The sequence below is a fragment of the Silene latifolia genome, chromosome 9, assembly GCF_048544455.1.
Source record: "Silene latifolia isolate original U9 population chromosome 9, ASM4854445v1, whole genome shotgun sequence".
Lineage (NCBI taxonomy): Eukaryota > Viridiplantae > Streptophyta > Magnoliopsida > Caryophyllales > Caryophyllaceae > Silene > Silene latifolia.
Window position 1 is genome coordinate 84,570,800 of NC_133534.1, and position 15,015 is coordinate 84,585,814.

The 15,015-nt window shown below is 37.8% G+C and overlaps 2 long non-coding RNA genes across 2 annotated transcripts; both read right to left on the minus strand.

Moving 5' to 3' along the window:
• Window positions 1–5,454: 5,454 nt before the first annotated feature.
• LOC141598199 (uncharacterized) lies at window positions 5,455–8,465 on the minus strand. Its single transcript, XR_012523318.1, has 4 exons — window positions 8,397–8,465; window positions 8,230–8,297; window positions 7,107–7,193; window positions 5,455–5,673 (listed from the first exon to the last, which is right to left on the minus strand). It is a non-coding gene; the product is annotated as an uncharacterized LOC141598199 (long non-coding RNA).
• Window positions 8,466–11,382: 2,917 nt separating this feature from the next.
• LOC141598200 (uncharacterized) lies at window positions 11,383–14,253 on the minus strand. The gene is made up of 3 exons (XR_012523319.1): window positions 14,155–14,253; window positions 13,030–13,116; window positions 11,383–11,600 (listed from the first exon to the last, which is right to left on the minus strand). It is a non-coding gene; the product is annotated as an uncharacterized LOC141598200 (long non-coding RNA).
• Between the last annotated feature and the right edge of the window lie 762 nt (window positions 14,254–15,015).

Genomic DNA, 15,015 nt, shown 5'->3' on the forward strand with positions numbered 1-15,015 from the left:
GTGAGAGGGTTCCATGGATTGGCCTCATTTTATAGGAGATTTATCAAGAACTTCAGTTCAGTTGTTGCTCCAATTACTGAGTGCATGAAGAAAGGAGAGTTCCACTGGACGAGAATGCTCAATGATCCTTTGAGAAAATTAAGAAGTTGATGTGTGAAACTCCTATTCTGAAATTGCAGGACTTTGATCAACTCTTTGAAGTAGAGTGTGATGCCAGTGGGGTAGGCATTGGTGCAGTCCTAATCCAAGCTCGAAACCGTAGCTTATTTGGTGAAAAATTGAATGGAGCTAAGTTAAAGTATTCTACCTATGACAAAGAATTTTATGCAATTATCGGGCGAGTCATGCATTGGAGTCACTATTTGAAACCAAAGCCATTTGTGTTGCACTCTGATCATGAAGCATTGAAATATATCAATGGCCAGCACAAGTTGAGTCACAGGCATGCTAAATGGGTGGAGTACTTGCAATCATTCACCTTTTCCAGCAAGTATAAAGAAGGGAAACAAAATGTAGTGGCAGATGCACTATCAAGGAGGCACTCCTTACTGTCAACTATGGGAACCAGGGTCCTTGGTTTTGAGTTCATGAAAGAGATGTACAAGGAAGACCCTGACTTCTCTGAGGAGTGGATCACACAGTTTGAAGGGCATAGGGTTCCAGGGAACAAATACTTGCTGCAAGATGGGTTTCTATTCCAAGGGAACAAGCTCTGTGTTCCAAGGGGTTCCTCAGGACCTCCTAATCGGGAAGTCCATTCAGGAGGCTTAGGAGGGCATTTTGGTGTTCAAAAGACACTGGACATACTACAAGAACAGTTCTATTGGCCAAAGATGATGGGGGATGTCCAAAATATTCTCAGGAGATGTTCGGTGTGTCAAATGGCTAAGAGTTCCTTCCAAACTGGTCCATATATCCCATTACCAGTACCAAGTAAGCCATGGGAGGATGTGAGCATGGATTTTATTGTTGCATTACCAAGGACACAGAGAGGAAAGGATTCAGTCATGGTTGTTGTTGATAGGTTCAGTAAAATGGCCCATTTCATAGCTTGCAAGAAGACAGAGGATGCTGCTAGTGTTCTTTGAGCTATACTTGAAGGAAATTGTAAGGCTTCATGGGATTCCAAAGACAATTGTATCAGATAGGGATACAAAGTTCATGAGTTACTTTTGGAAAACTCTATGGAAGCTACTCAAGACCAAACTGTTGTTCAGTACATCTCACCACCCCCAAACAGATGGCCAAACTGAGGTCACCAACAAAACCTTGGGTAGGATTCTGAGATGTATTGTAAGCAAGAATCTAAAAGATTGGGACATCAAGTTAGCAGCAGCAGAATTTGCCTTCAACAGATCACCATCAACTGCTACTGGTCATAGTCCTTTTGAGGTTGTCTATGGGACTAACCCCCTAATGCCTATAGACTTATCATCTGTACCAAGAAATGAGATGAATCATGATGCTAAGGCCAGGGCAGAACAGCTGTTGAAACTCCATGAAACTGTGAGAAGAGAGATTGAGAAGGCCAATGAGAAGTACAGAAAGTCCAAGGTACCTCGGAAAAAGAAAGAATTTGTTCCAGGGGATTTAGTCTGGGTTCATTTAAGGAAAGAGAGGTTTCCATCAAGAAGAAAGAACAAGTTAATGCCAAGAGCTGATGGCCCCTTTGAAATTATTGAGAGGATTGGTCCAAATGCCTACAAGGTGGATCTACCAGGAGAGTATGAAGTGCATGGCACTTTCAATGTAGGTGACCTAAGTCCCTATTATGAGGATGCTGAGGGGGAGGAGCCACCAGGCTTGAGGACAAGCCCTGTTCAACCAGGGGAGGTTGCAGCAGGAGCTACTGACCAGGATACTCCACAAATGCAAGCAGGCCAAAACAGCACCACAACCACTTCAGGAAGCAACCAGAGTGGGCTAGGTTTAGTGGCTAATAGGTACGAGTACAAGCCCAACCACCAGCTGCCACCATGGCCAGCTGGTTGGCCATTAAACTAAGCTCAGAAAAGTCCTAGGGGTCCAAGGAAGAATCACAATGCAAGTCATAGAAAACTAAGCTGGAACAGAATGCAAACATTTGACAAACAACAAAAAGCAATCTTTCCATTTCGGCTAAACCATGAGGAAAAAGCATGCAAGGAACTTTTGGCTTGTCTTCCCATAAACCAGATACAACCTAGAGCCAATTTTAATGCCAAGGACTCAATCATTTCGTCCTCAAGTGCCTACATGCAACAGAAAAGCCAGCAATGCAAAGAAAGGACCACAACATGTCACTTTGTCACCGCATTTCTCTTTTGTTTTCATTCAGTTCACAATTAAGAACTTTTAAACCGTTGTAATATTGTACTTGGACTCTTACCAGCATGTGAGGAGAGATCCTGACCCTTGGATGTAGTTTTTCTTTCAAGATTGTAACCCAAAAAGGCCTATATAAGGACCTTAGCTCGTGATCGTTGTAACACGCTGATTTATGAATGAAACCCGAGATTTCTCTCAAATTTAAACCTCTTAATCTTGTGCTTAGTCTGTAGATTAGAGTCAGGCTTGATAATAACCTGTGCTTAGACTGTGGTTATTGATTAAGTACCTGTTAGTAGAGCATAAACCTTCCTGTGCTTAGACTGTGGATAGTTTAGCTTTGCTGTCTGTTTCAGTTGAGTCTTTCCTGTGTTAATCTGTGGAATTTCTTAACTCTAACACCCCAAATTATTAGCTTGATTCCCTGTGATTATTCTGTGGGTTTTCTCAGTTGATAATTATATCCAAGTTCCCTCCTTTCAAGCATTATCTCGGAATCGCTGCCCCAATTACGAGTCCTTTTGTCTGCATCGGTCGGTTGAGTTGAGTCTTAAAAATACTTTGAGTCCTCTAAAAATCTTGGTCTTCTGCTCAGAAGTAGTTCTTATATCAAAGTAATTTTCTTGCCAAGTTTCATGATTTTAGGAGGTCAACTCATAATTTTATTAATTAGCACAAGTTTATTGCATTCCTGAGAATTTCTTTTATTTCTGCTGGTTTGATTGTTGTTTTGTCTAAACCCTTGGACATTACACTGCATTTACACAACGAATCACAAGGACTAATAAACAAGGAAAATTTGTTCACACAACGAGTTACAACGACTAATGAACAAGGAGAAATGGTTCATTCAACGAGTCACATGGACTTCAGAAAAAGGAGAAAGGGTTCACACAATGAGTCACATTGACTAATGAACAAGGACAACTGGTTCACACAACGAGTCACAAGGACTAATGAACAAGGACAAGCGGTTTACACAACGAGTCACAAGGACTAAAGAACAAGGATAAATGGTTTACACAACGAGTCACAAAGACAAGGATAAATGATTTACACAACGAGTCACATGGACTAATAAACAAGGAAAATTTGTTAACACAACGAGTCACAAGGACTAATTAACAAGGAGAAATGGTTCACACAACGAGTCACATGGACTAATGAACAAGGAGAAAGGGTTCACACAATGAGTCTGAACTAAAACTATCAGATTTGAGCAAGTTTTGACACGAAAATACTCAAGTGACAAACAAAGAAAACTCGGCTTGTTTAGGACTCAAGGTATGACTTAATTCGAACACAAAGCAATGAATTAAGCCTAGGATTCGTCCAAGCACTTAGCAAAGGACTTATCCAACCTCCTAGCACTAAGCAAGGGAGTTTTATCAAGCACAAAGCAAAGATAAATAAGAAATAAAGCAGGTTGCTTCTTAGGGTTTTTTCATTCAAAATAATCTGATTTTGGCTAAGGGTTGTGCTTGCTTTTATAGGACAAGCAAGACAATCTCCTCCCTTCATCTAAGATAGCATCCTATGGCCACAAAAGGGGCTGCTAATAACACCAAACATGGCAGCCAAGACCGTACAAGAAATCAGAAAAGAAAAGGACATAAAGCATAAAAGATGGAAAGTAAACTAATAGTACAACAATCCCTTGTTTACTAGCTCAAGTCTTGTTTATGCACACTTGGACTCACTTGGAAGACTTTGGCAATGCTGCAAAAACTCTTCTAAGGGCCCTTGAGCTATGTTTGATCAAAAGAGGAATGTTGATAGCGACATAATGCACAAAAGCCTAAGCATGCTCCAGCCGTGGTCCTTGTTGCACTCGGTTTTGTTTAGCTTGGCAACTCTTGATAGGAAAAGCTTTGGGATACAAGTTCCTACACTAAAACGTCCTAAACTCACCCAGGAATAGTCCCAAGCTGGAAAAAGGCATGACTTCTTAGACAGAATTCATGTTAGACCTCAATCTTGTGCAAGGTCCAAAACCGGGTTCTAAATGAGCTTCCTCGGTTGAATTCTCTTCAATCTCCCCTTCTTGAAAAGGATTTGTCCTCAAATCCTAGCCATTATCATCTTCAATCTCTTCATAATAAGGACTTAAATCCCCAACATTGAATGTGCCATGGACCTCATAATCTCCGGGCAAGTTAATCTTGTAGGCATTGGACCCAATCTTTTCAAGGACTTCGAATGGACCATCCGCTCCTGGCATGAGCTTGTTCTTCCTTTTGGCTGGAAATCTTTCTTTTCTTAGGTTTATCCAAACAAGATCCCCTACTTCAAAGTTTGTGGCTTGCTTAGGACCCTTGGCCCTTGCTTTGTATGCTTCATTTGTTTTCTCAATTTGCTTCTTAACTTGAGCATGGATTTGTAGCATTTGCTCAACCCTTTTCTTAGCGTCGAAATCAATCTTTTTCCTTTGGATGGGTGCCAAATCAGTGGGCATGAGGGGGTTGGCACCATAAACAACTTCAAATGGAGACTTGCCCGTGCTTGTAGAAGGAGCCCTATTGAAGGCAAACTCGGCTTGAGCTAGTTTGAGGTCCCAATCCTTCAATGACTTAGAAACTGTGCACCTTAGGATCCTCCCTAGAGTCTTGTTAGTCACCTCCGTTTGTCCATCAGTTTTGGGGTGATGGGAGGTGCTAAATAAGAGCCTAGTCTTGAGTAGCTTCCACAAGGACCTCCAAAAATGGCTCATGAACTTTGAATCCCTATCCGAGATAATAGACTTGGGAACTCCATGGAGCTTAACCACCTCTTTGAAGTATAAATCAGCCACACTAGATGCATCCTCCGTTTTCTTACAAGCAATGAAGTGAGGCATCTTGCTAAACCTATCCACAATAACCATGATGGAGTCCTTGCCTCTTTGAGTTCTTGGCAAAGCAACTATGAAATCCATGCTAATGTCCTCCAATGGCTGATTTGGGACGGGTAAAGGAGTATAGGGGCCTGTTTTGAAGTAGGACTTGGATTCTTGACATGGAGCATGTGACACCCTCAATTATAGCGGAAAAGTAAACACGTAATTCTACAGAAAAACTGCCAGGATATGTTTGTAATAGGTTCAATTGGGTAAAAACCTGTAATTTTTAAAACCTGAACCTGTTATAAAGATATCCAAAAGGGAAGGTGTCAAACATGCAAGGTCCAAAATAAATCTCAAGAATGAAACATCGCTAAAGTCGCGAAAAGAAAGTTATACAAACCAAATATGAGAAAGGGAGACATATGTCCCTAAAATGTATGTGACATAAAAAAGGTTTAAGGGTCACAATAAAATAAAACCAGTCTAGGTTCCAAGGTTACTTTGCTCGCTAGCTCGTCCATGTACCCCATATATGCATCACCTACCTGTCATTCGCATTTTATACAAATACGAAAGCCACAGTCAGTGGGGAGTAACTCCGAGTTCTCCCAGCCACGAAATGTCATAATTAATATAACATGTAAACATAAGAATATGAATATGAATAACACATAGCCTTAGCATATAAATGCTAGACAATCGTGCTTATCATGTGAACAACAATATAACAACACATAGTCCTAGCATGTGAATACTAGACCGACTCATACTACACTATCATGTGAATCACATAACATCCAGGAATCCAAACTCTATCAACCATAGCCGGCTTGCATCTCACCTTCTATGATTCATAGAATCACCATACAAGAAAGGGCAATATATCAAAGACAGGCATAAGTTCTTAGTACGGTCAATAGTCACTTTGTAACTCGAGTCTATACCACGAGGTAGGGAAGGTAATCGAACCGGTATCTTGGCTCAGCGGTTACTATTAAGAAAACATGGCCAAGAGACAACACAACCCTAGCCTAAAATCTCTTGAGACCTAGACATGCGGATACACACCACCGCACCCAAGACCCACAACTTTTTTTTAAAACAAAGTGAAGTGAGTACCCTAAGGACACCACCGAAGGGTTGGCTAGTACTTAAGCTGACCCCATACTATCAAAATAAGTACCTGAGGTCATGCCCCAACTTGGATTTAAATCCACTAGTCAGGAACACAAAGGCTATCAAGCAGTGAACATATACTCGTCAGAGACTATAAAGACCTATCTATGTTGAAGGCCGAAATACTCACCTAGGACCTAGTCCCAGCTAGTCCCAGCTTGAATACTTTAGCCCACACCACACAAGACTCACCACACCAGTCAATTAAGACACCCACTTAACCATAAGAGGGCAAAAAGTCCCACTTACCAACATGAATTCTAACATTCTATCATGTGAAAGGCTATATAATTGTCTATTCAGCATACAAATCCAACAGTGTCCTCAATAAGAATTCAATACCAATTTCCAATTCTAACAATATTAACCATATTAAAGGTTTCGGGGAATCTAGGGCCGTTTCTACAATATAAGAAGCTACTTAAATCAATTAACTACACATGTGAAATAAAAATATAATAGATGGCCTAAAACAAGAAAAAGGCCGATTATCTAATTCATTCAAAATTTCATCCAACCGAATTTTTACCCGCAACCCCACCCTGCGGACAGTGCACGGGTTAAATTGCGGTGACCAATCACACAATTGATCGACATCGAATCGTCAAGGGACCAAGGCTCGATTTTCGGCATAATCATCCAACATTACAATTATCGCTATATTATTCTCATGCTATTTCTAATTTCTATCATGTGAAAAACGAAAGTAACACATTATCAATCCCTAAACACTTAACAAACAACAAGCACAACATTAACTACTAATGTGACATTTATTCGTCGAGTAACTCGGAATAGTTACCTTAAGCTAGCAAAGAGACAAGCAATAAACTTGAGAAAGCTTCTAAAACCCAAAATTACTCTTCATCTTCAACCACATATGAGTCACCTAAAATAATTATGTGAAAGGACGATATTAACGAATTATCATTATATAAAATATGAGTCGGAAATATAATTATTTCAAATGAACTAAACTAGGCGCCTAAAGAAATCCATAACCACGACTCAAGGACCGTTTGGGCAGTCCTATTTCCGCCTCAACAGCCACCTATAGCTAAGGCTGCACTCACCCAAGCCACTGCCTAGGCCAGGCAGCCACTGCCCAGTCCCAAACAGCCACCATTATAACCCAAAATCAGCTGTGACCAACCAGTCCATAGGACGGGTTTATAACTTCAAACACAACTCAGCCCATTGAAAAGAAAACATGTAAACAGCTGGGGAAAGATCAAACGTATACAAAGGGATAGTTGTTTAAGCCAAATTCAATAATACAAAGCGATATCTTTCCGAGCGATAGTAGTAATTCAGTAATTTCTAATATTAAATGCGACATGGAGTAATTTGTTCACTATTCTCAAACCTGGAAGAGTTGGGAGCGTGAGACGCCGACACTTAAATAATTGTTAATACTTATCAGACCCATCAAAACAGAGACCAGTTCAGTCCCTTTAACGGCTCCAAAGACGAGTTCAAAACAGTCGACTTTCCCACCCAGAAAATCGTGTTATACCAGTCACTCTTACGCCCCAAAAACAGTCCCGAAAGGCACCATTTTATCAGCAAAAACTGACTCAAAACAGTCCACTTTCCGTCTTAAAACAGTCCCGAAACTTACACCCAAATACTCTTAGCTGGGTTCCGATATGAAGCTTGGAAAACAACCCACCAAACGCAAAATAATCAACAGCTATTTTGAATATGTACTCCAACATTCATGTGACTATATATGACACTAAATAACCTCATCACCAAATATCACTTTCTGTCAACTTGGGCACTCCATTAAACGAAACTAAGTCCCCTGTCTCGCCATAAAATCGTTTAGGAGTAGAACATATAAAAGCTAGTATTATAAATAACAAATAAACATATAACCCCGAATAATAATAAAAATACTAGGATCGGTAAAATCGTGTTACCTTAAACGCCCCTTATTCTTCGAATAAATGGTCCACAAGGCACGAGCCTCACCCCGGGTCTTCGAATCCTTCATAAAAGGGCAAGAAAACGGAATAAAGAAGCTAAAAGACGACACTTTTATAAGACGGCGAAAGACGAAACCACTACAAAAAGGAGACTTTCTTACCTTAAAAGGAGGAGGAAGGAAAGGGGAAGAGAATGGTACAAAAATTACGGAATTTGGTTGAGAAATGGGGGATCCGAGGTTTGAAGTGACGAAAATGGTGGATGTTGATGTCGTTTTTGGTTGATGAAACAATTGCTATTGTTTTGTTGTTGCTGGTGATTCACGAAAAGGAAGGGAAAAGAAGGAGGGTAGGGTCGGGGTACAACAACAACAATAAAATAATAATAATAATAATAATAATAATAATAATAATAATAATAATAATAATAATAATAATAATAATAATAATAATAATAATAATAATAATGAGACACCAGCTAGCTTGCTAGCTATTAATTATACGTACGTTACTTCATCGTTAAGTAATTTCGCTCGTTTTTAAAACCGCCTCGAGTTAATAAAATCGGTTTTTAGTAAAAGTTTCAATAATAAAACGGAATTAATAATAAATAAATTTAATGAGTGAAAATAAAATAAACTCAGCTAGTTAACGTAAATAATACAATATCAGCTTGAATCGGAATTATTAGCGATTTTTACAAAACTAACGGATATTAATAAAAATTACTAATTTAGTGAAATAAGCTCAAAATAGCTAATTGGACGGTTTTGTTCCCAAAATCCATCTCGAGTTCACTTAAAACAACTTCATAAGGACTCGTAAAGAAACGGAAATTATTAAATAAATAAACCCGAACTAACTTCAATAAATTCGAACTAACTTTAAATAAACTTACTAATGATTATTAAAATTAACGTATCGAATTATGATTAAATTAATTAATTAGCTAAGCATATATATATAAATCGTTAAATGATGTAATTAAATTCAAAATAGCAATTAAAAGAATTTTATCCAACTTAATAAAATACGGGGTGTTACAATCACCCCATCTTTTAAAAAGTTTCGTCCTCGAAACTTGAAAGTAGAAATGGAAGGTTATGAAAATAAAACTGGAATTGAGATCGGTAACTAAAACATTTAAAAGGTCACTTATTGTAAGAATCAAAATTTTTTTTTCAAGAATTTCAACTAAAATTTTCCGACAGAACCAGACTCTCATCAGAGGAACGGATGTGTTCTCGTTACGTATTCAAGAACATCACATTCCAAATCAAAGATAAGGTCAAAAGGCAAATCATTTGTATAAATCAAAAATCAAAATACCTTCAAAAACATTAATGAAGAGTTTTTTTAAAAATATAAGTCTCATTCATGGAACGGAATTGCTCTTGTCGTGCACACAAGAACGCTAACTTTCCAAGTCAGAGACAAATTTAAAACAAAAACTATTCGCCGACAAGCGTAGAACAAGTTATCAAACGTTTCCAATAACTAGTTCTATCATCCGATCAACGTCAAAATCAAAGAAAAAGGCAATCCACTCAAATTTTCTTTTACGAAAGACAAAATAGAAATGAAGGTTTCACCTTTAAACTAAAAGGGGAGTTAAATTCCTGAAATATAATATTAAACTTTGACAAAGGCATTATGATTAAATCAAAGTGAATAGAGATTGGATAAAATTTACAAAAATCTCAGGTTTAGCAATTCAAAACCATGATAAAGAAGTCTATACTCAAAGAACAATTAGAGAATTAAATCGAATTTTCATTTTCCAAATCTTTACAATTAGGGAAAATTTTGTAATAGTAACATAAATTTTTTTAACAATGAACCAAAAATGATAGCTTGAAATATTTAGAAAATGTGCGAAATAAAAAGTAAGTTAAACATCATAGATACAAGTATGCTAAGAGGGTTCAAGCTTAACCAACAAAAGAGGTATGATGAACTTCTTAGGGATAAGGATTGAAGTCAAATTTACAAGGATGTCAAAGATAGAGTTTCACAAGATACGAGTGTCAAACTTAAAGGAGGAGCAAGATGAAGCGAGGAAAGGAGGTATGAACGGTAACGCTTATGATCGAGGAGAAAGGGAATTTAGACAACAAGGAAACTTAAGCAACATGTCAGGGTGTGAGACTAAAAGAGTCGAACCATAAAGATAACTAGTTAACAACCAGTAAGAGATATTAGAATTAGGGAGGTATTCAAGACAAGGAAATAACGAGTAAACTTTTATACTTAAGAATCAAATCCAACCAAGGTTAACACCCCACAAGAAAGAGTGCTATCAAATGGCGTTAAGGGATGATTAGCAAGGGTGAAAGGACAAGTTGGGAGGATACAAATGTAACTTCCTAGGAAGAAGAATAGAGAGTTTAAAAGAAGGATAGGCACCAAGAGATTAAGAATAAGGCGAGATACAAAAAGAACGAGAAACATCTTCAAGGAAGTAGAAGCATTCTTCAAAGGTTGAACAAATCTTCAATCCTCAGCAATAGGCACTAAATCTTGATCTTCTTAAAATATAAGTGTCCTTTCAATGGAACGGAGATACTCTTGGCGATCACTCAAGAACATCAATATTCCAATTCAAAGTCATAAAAATACATTTTTACACCAACAAATGATAAAACTAATTATCAGACGTCTCCAATAACAAGCTTTAACACTAATTGACGTTAAAACCAGTGAAAAACATTAAAATATTTTCAAAACCTTTAGTTCAATTTCAATTTTTTTTTTTATAATAAGGGTAATAACCCCATTAGCTATAGATAAGCTCACGGTCATTGATCCAAGAACGCAACAATTATTAAATGACAATCAACAAACAGGTTAGTACCTAACAAAGAGCAAACACAAAGAGACTACAACATAAGGTCCTAAGTCTACCCATCTTACCCATCTCTCAAGTTTATTATTTTAAGGTCAAGTTAATTATAGTGGGGTGCACAAACGTGCGTCGGGAGCAAATATGCTCTGATACCAACTGTGACACCCTCAATTATAGCGGAAAAGTAAACACGTAATTCTACAGAAAAACTGCCAGGATATGTTTGTAATAGGTTCAATTGGGTAAAAACCTGTAATTTTTAAAACCTGAACCTGTTATAAAGATATCCAAAAGGGAAGGTGTCAAACATGCAAGGTCCAAAATAAATCTCAAGAATGAAACATCGCTAAAGTCGCGAAAAGAAAGTTATACAAACCAAATATGAGAAAGGGAGACATATGTCCCTAAAATGTATGTGACATAAAAAGGTTTAAGGGTCACAATAAAATAAAACCAGTCTAGGTTCCAAGGTTACTTTGCTCGCTAGCTCGTCCATGTACCCCATATATGCATCACCTACCTGTCATTCGCATTTTATACAAATACGAAAGCCACAGTCAGTGGGGAGTAACTCCGAGTTCTCCCAGCCACGAAATGTCATAATTAATATAACATGTAAACATAAGAATATGAATATGAATAACACATAGCCTTAGCATATAAATGCTAGACAATCGTGCTTATCATGTGAACAACAATATAACAACACATAGTCCTAGCATGTGAATACTAGACCGACTCATACTACACTATCATGTGAATCACATAACATCCAGGAATCCAAACTCTATCAACCATAGCCGGCTTGCATCTCACCTTCTATGATTCATAGAATCACCATACAAGAAAGGGCAATATATCAAAGACAGGCATAAGTTCTTAGTACGGTCAATAGTCACTTTGTAACTCGAGTCTACACCACGAGGTAGGGAAGGTAATCGAACCGGTATCTTGGCTCAGCGGTTACTATTAAGAAAACATGGCCAAGAGACAACACAACCCTAGCCTAAAATCTGCGCAGACCTAGACATGCGGATACACACCACCGCACCCAAGACCCACAACTTTTTTTAAAACAAAGTGAAGTGAGTACCCTAAGGACACCACCGAAGGGTTGGCTAGTACTTAAGCCGACCCCATACTATCAAAATAAGTACCGAGGTCATGCCCCAACTTGGATATAAATCCACTAGTCAGAAACACAAAGGCTATCAAGCAGTGAACATATACTCGTCAAGACTATAAAGACCTATCTATGATGAAGGCCGAAATACTCACCTAGGACCTAGTCCCACTAGTCCAGACTTGAATACTTTAGCCCACACCACACAAGACTCACCACACCAGTCAATTTAGACACCCACTTAACCATAAGAGGGCAAAAAGTCCCACTTACCAACATGAATTCTAACATTCTATCATGTGAAAGGCTATATAATTGTCTATTCAAAGATACAAATCCAACAAAGTGTCCTCAATAAGAATTCAATACCAATTTCCAATTCTAACAATATTAACCATATTAAAGGTTTCGGGGAATCTAGGGCCGTTTCTACAATATAAGAAGCTACTTAAATCAATTAACTACACATGTGAAATAAAAATATAATAGATGGCCTAAAACAAGAAAAAGGCCGATTATCTAATTCATTCAAAATTTCATCCAACCGAATTTTTACCCGCAACCTGACCCTGCGACAGTACGGGTTAAATTGGTGACCAATCACACAATTGATCGACATCGAATCGATCAAAGGGACCAAGGCTCGATTTTCGGCATAATCATCCAACATTACAATTATCGCTATATTATTCTCATGCTATTTCTAATTTCTATCATGTGAAAAACGAAAGTAACACATTATCAATCCCTAAACACTTAACAAACAACAAGCACAACATTAACTACTAATGTGACATTTATTCGTCGAGTAACTCGGAATAGTTACCTTAAGCTAGCAAAGAGACAAGCAATAAACTTGAGAAAGCTTCTAAAACCCAAAATTACTCTTCATCTTCAACCACATATGAGTCACCTAAAATAATTATGTGAAAGGACGATATTAACGAATTATCATTATATAAAATATGAGTCGGAAATATAATTATTTCAAATGAACTAAACTAGGCGCCTAAAGAAATCCATAACCACGACTCAAGGACCGTTTGGGCAGTCCTATTTCCGCCTCAACAGCCACCTATGGCTAAGGCTGCACTCACCCAAGCCACTGCCTAGGCCAGCAGCCACTGCCCAGTCCCAAACAGCCACCATTATAACCCAAAAAATCGGTGTGACCAACCAGTCCATAGGACGGGTTTATAACTTCAAACACAACTCAGCCCATTGAAAAGAAAACATGTAAACAGATGGGGAAAGATCAAACGTATACAAAGGGATAGTTGTTTAAGCCAAATTCAATAATACAAAGCGATATCTTTCCGAGCGATAGTAGTAATTCAGTAATTTCTAATATTAAATGCGACATGGAGTAATTTGTTCACTATTCTCAAACCTGGAAGAGTTGGGAGCGTGAGACGCCGACACTTAAATAATTGTTAATACTTATCAGACCCATCAAAACAGAGACCAGTTCAGTCCCTTTAACGGCTCCAAAGCCGAGTTCAAAACAGTCGACTTTCCCACCCAGAAAATCGTGTTATACCAGTCACTCTTACGCCCCAAAAACAGTCCTGAAAGGCACCATTTTATCAGAAAAACCGACTCAAAAAAACAGTCCACTTTCCGTCTTAAAACAGTCCCGAAACTTACACCCAAATACTCTTAGCTGGCTTCCGATATGAAGCTTGGAAAACAACCCACTAAACGCAAAATAATCAACAGCTATTTTGAATATGTACTCCAACATTCATCTGACTATATATGACACTAAATAACCTCATCACCAAATATCACTTTCTGTCAACTTGGGCACTCCATTAAACGAAACTAAGTCCCCTGTCTCGCCATAAAATCGTTTAGGAGTAGAACATATAAAAGCTAGTATTATAAATAACAAATAAACATATAACCCCGAATAATAATAAAAATACTAGGATCGGTAAAATCGTGTTACCTTAAACGCCCCTTATTCTTCGAATAAATGGTCCACAAGGCACGAGCCTCACCCCGGGTCTTCGAATCCTTCATAAAAGGGCAAGAAAACGGAATAAAGAAGCTAAAAGACGACACTTTTATAAGACGGCGAAAGACGAAACCACTACAAAAAGGAGACTTTCTTACCTTAAAAGGAGGAAGGAAAGGGGAAGAGAATGGTACAAAAATTACGGAATTTGGTTGAGAAATGGGCCGGGATCTGAGGTTTGAAGTGACGAAAATGGTGGATGTTGATGTCGTTTTTGGTTGATGAAACAATTGCTATTGTTTTGTTGTTGCTGGTGATTCACGAAAAGGAAGGGAAAAGAAGGAGGGTAGGGTCGGGGTACAACAACAACAATAAAATAATAATAATAATAATGAGACACCAGCTAGCTTGCTAGCTATTAATTATACGTACGTTACTTCATCGTTAAGTAATTTCGCTCGTTTTTAAAACCGCCTCGAGTTAATAAAATCGGTTTTTAGTAAAAGTTTCAATAATAAAACGGAATTAATAATAAATAAATTTAATGAGTGAAAATAAAATAAACTCAGCTAGTTAACGTAAATAATACAATATCAGCTTGAATCGGAATTATTAGCGATTTTTACAAAACTAACGGATATTAATAAAAATTACTAATTTAGTGAAATAAGCTCAAAATAGCTAATTGGACGGTTTTGTTCCCAAAATCCATCTCGGGTTCACTTAAAACAACTTCATAAGGACTCGTAAAGAAACGGAAATTATTAAATAAATAAACCCGAACTAACTTCAATAAATTCGAACTAACTTTAAATAAACTTATTAATGATTATTAAAATTAACGTATCGAAT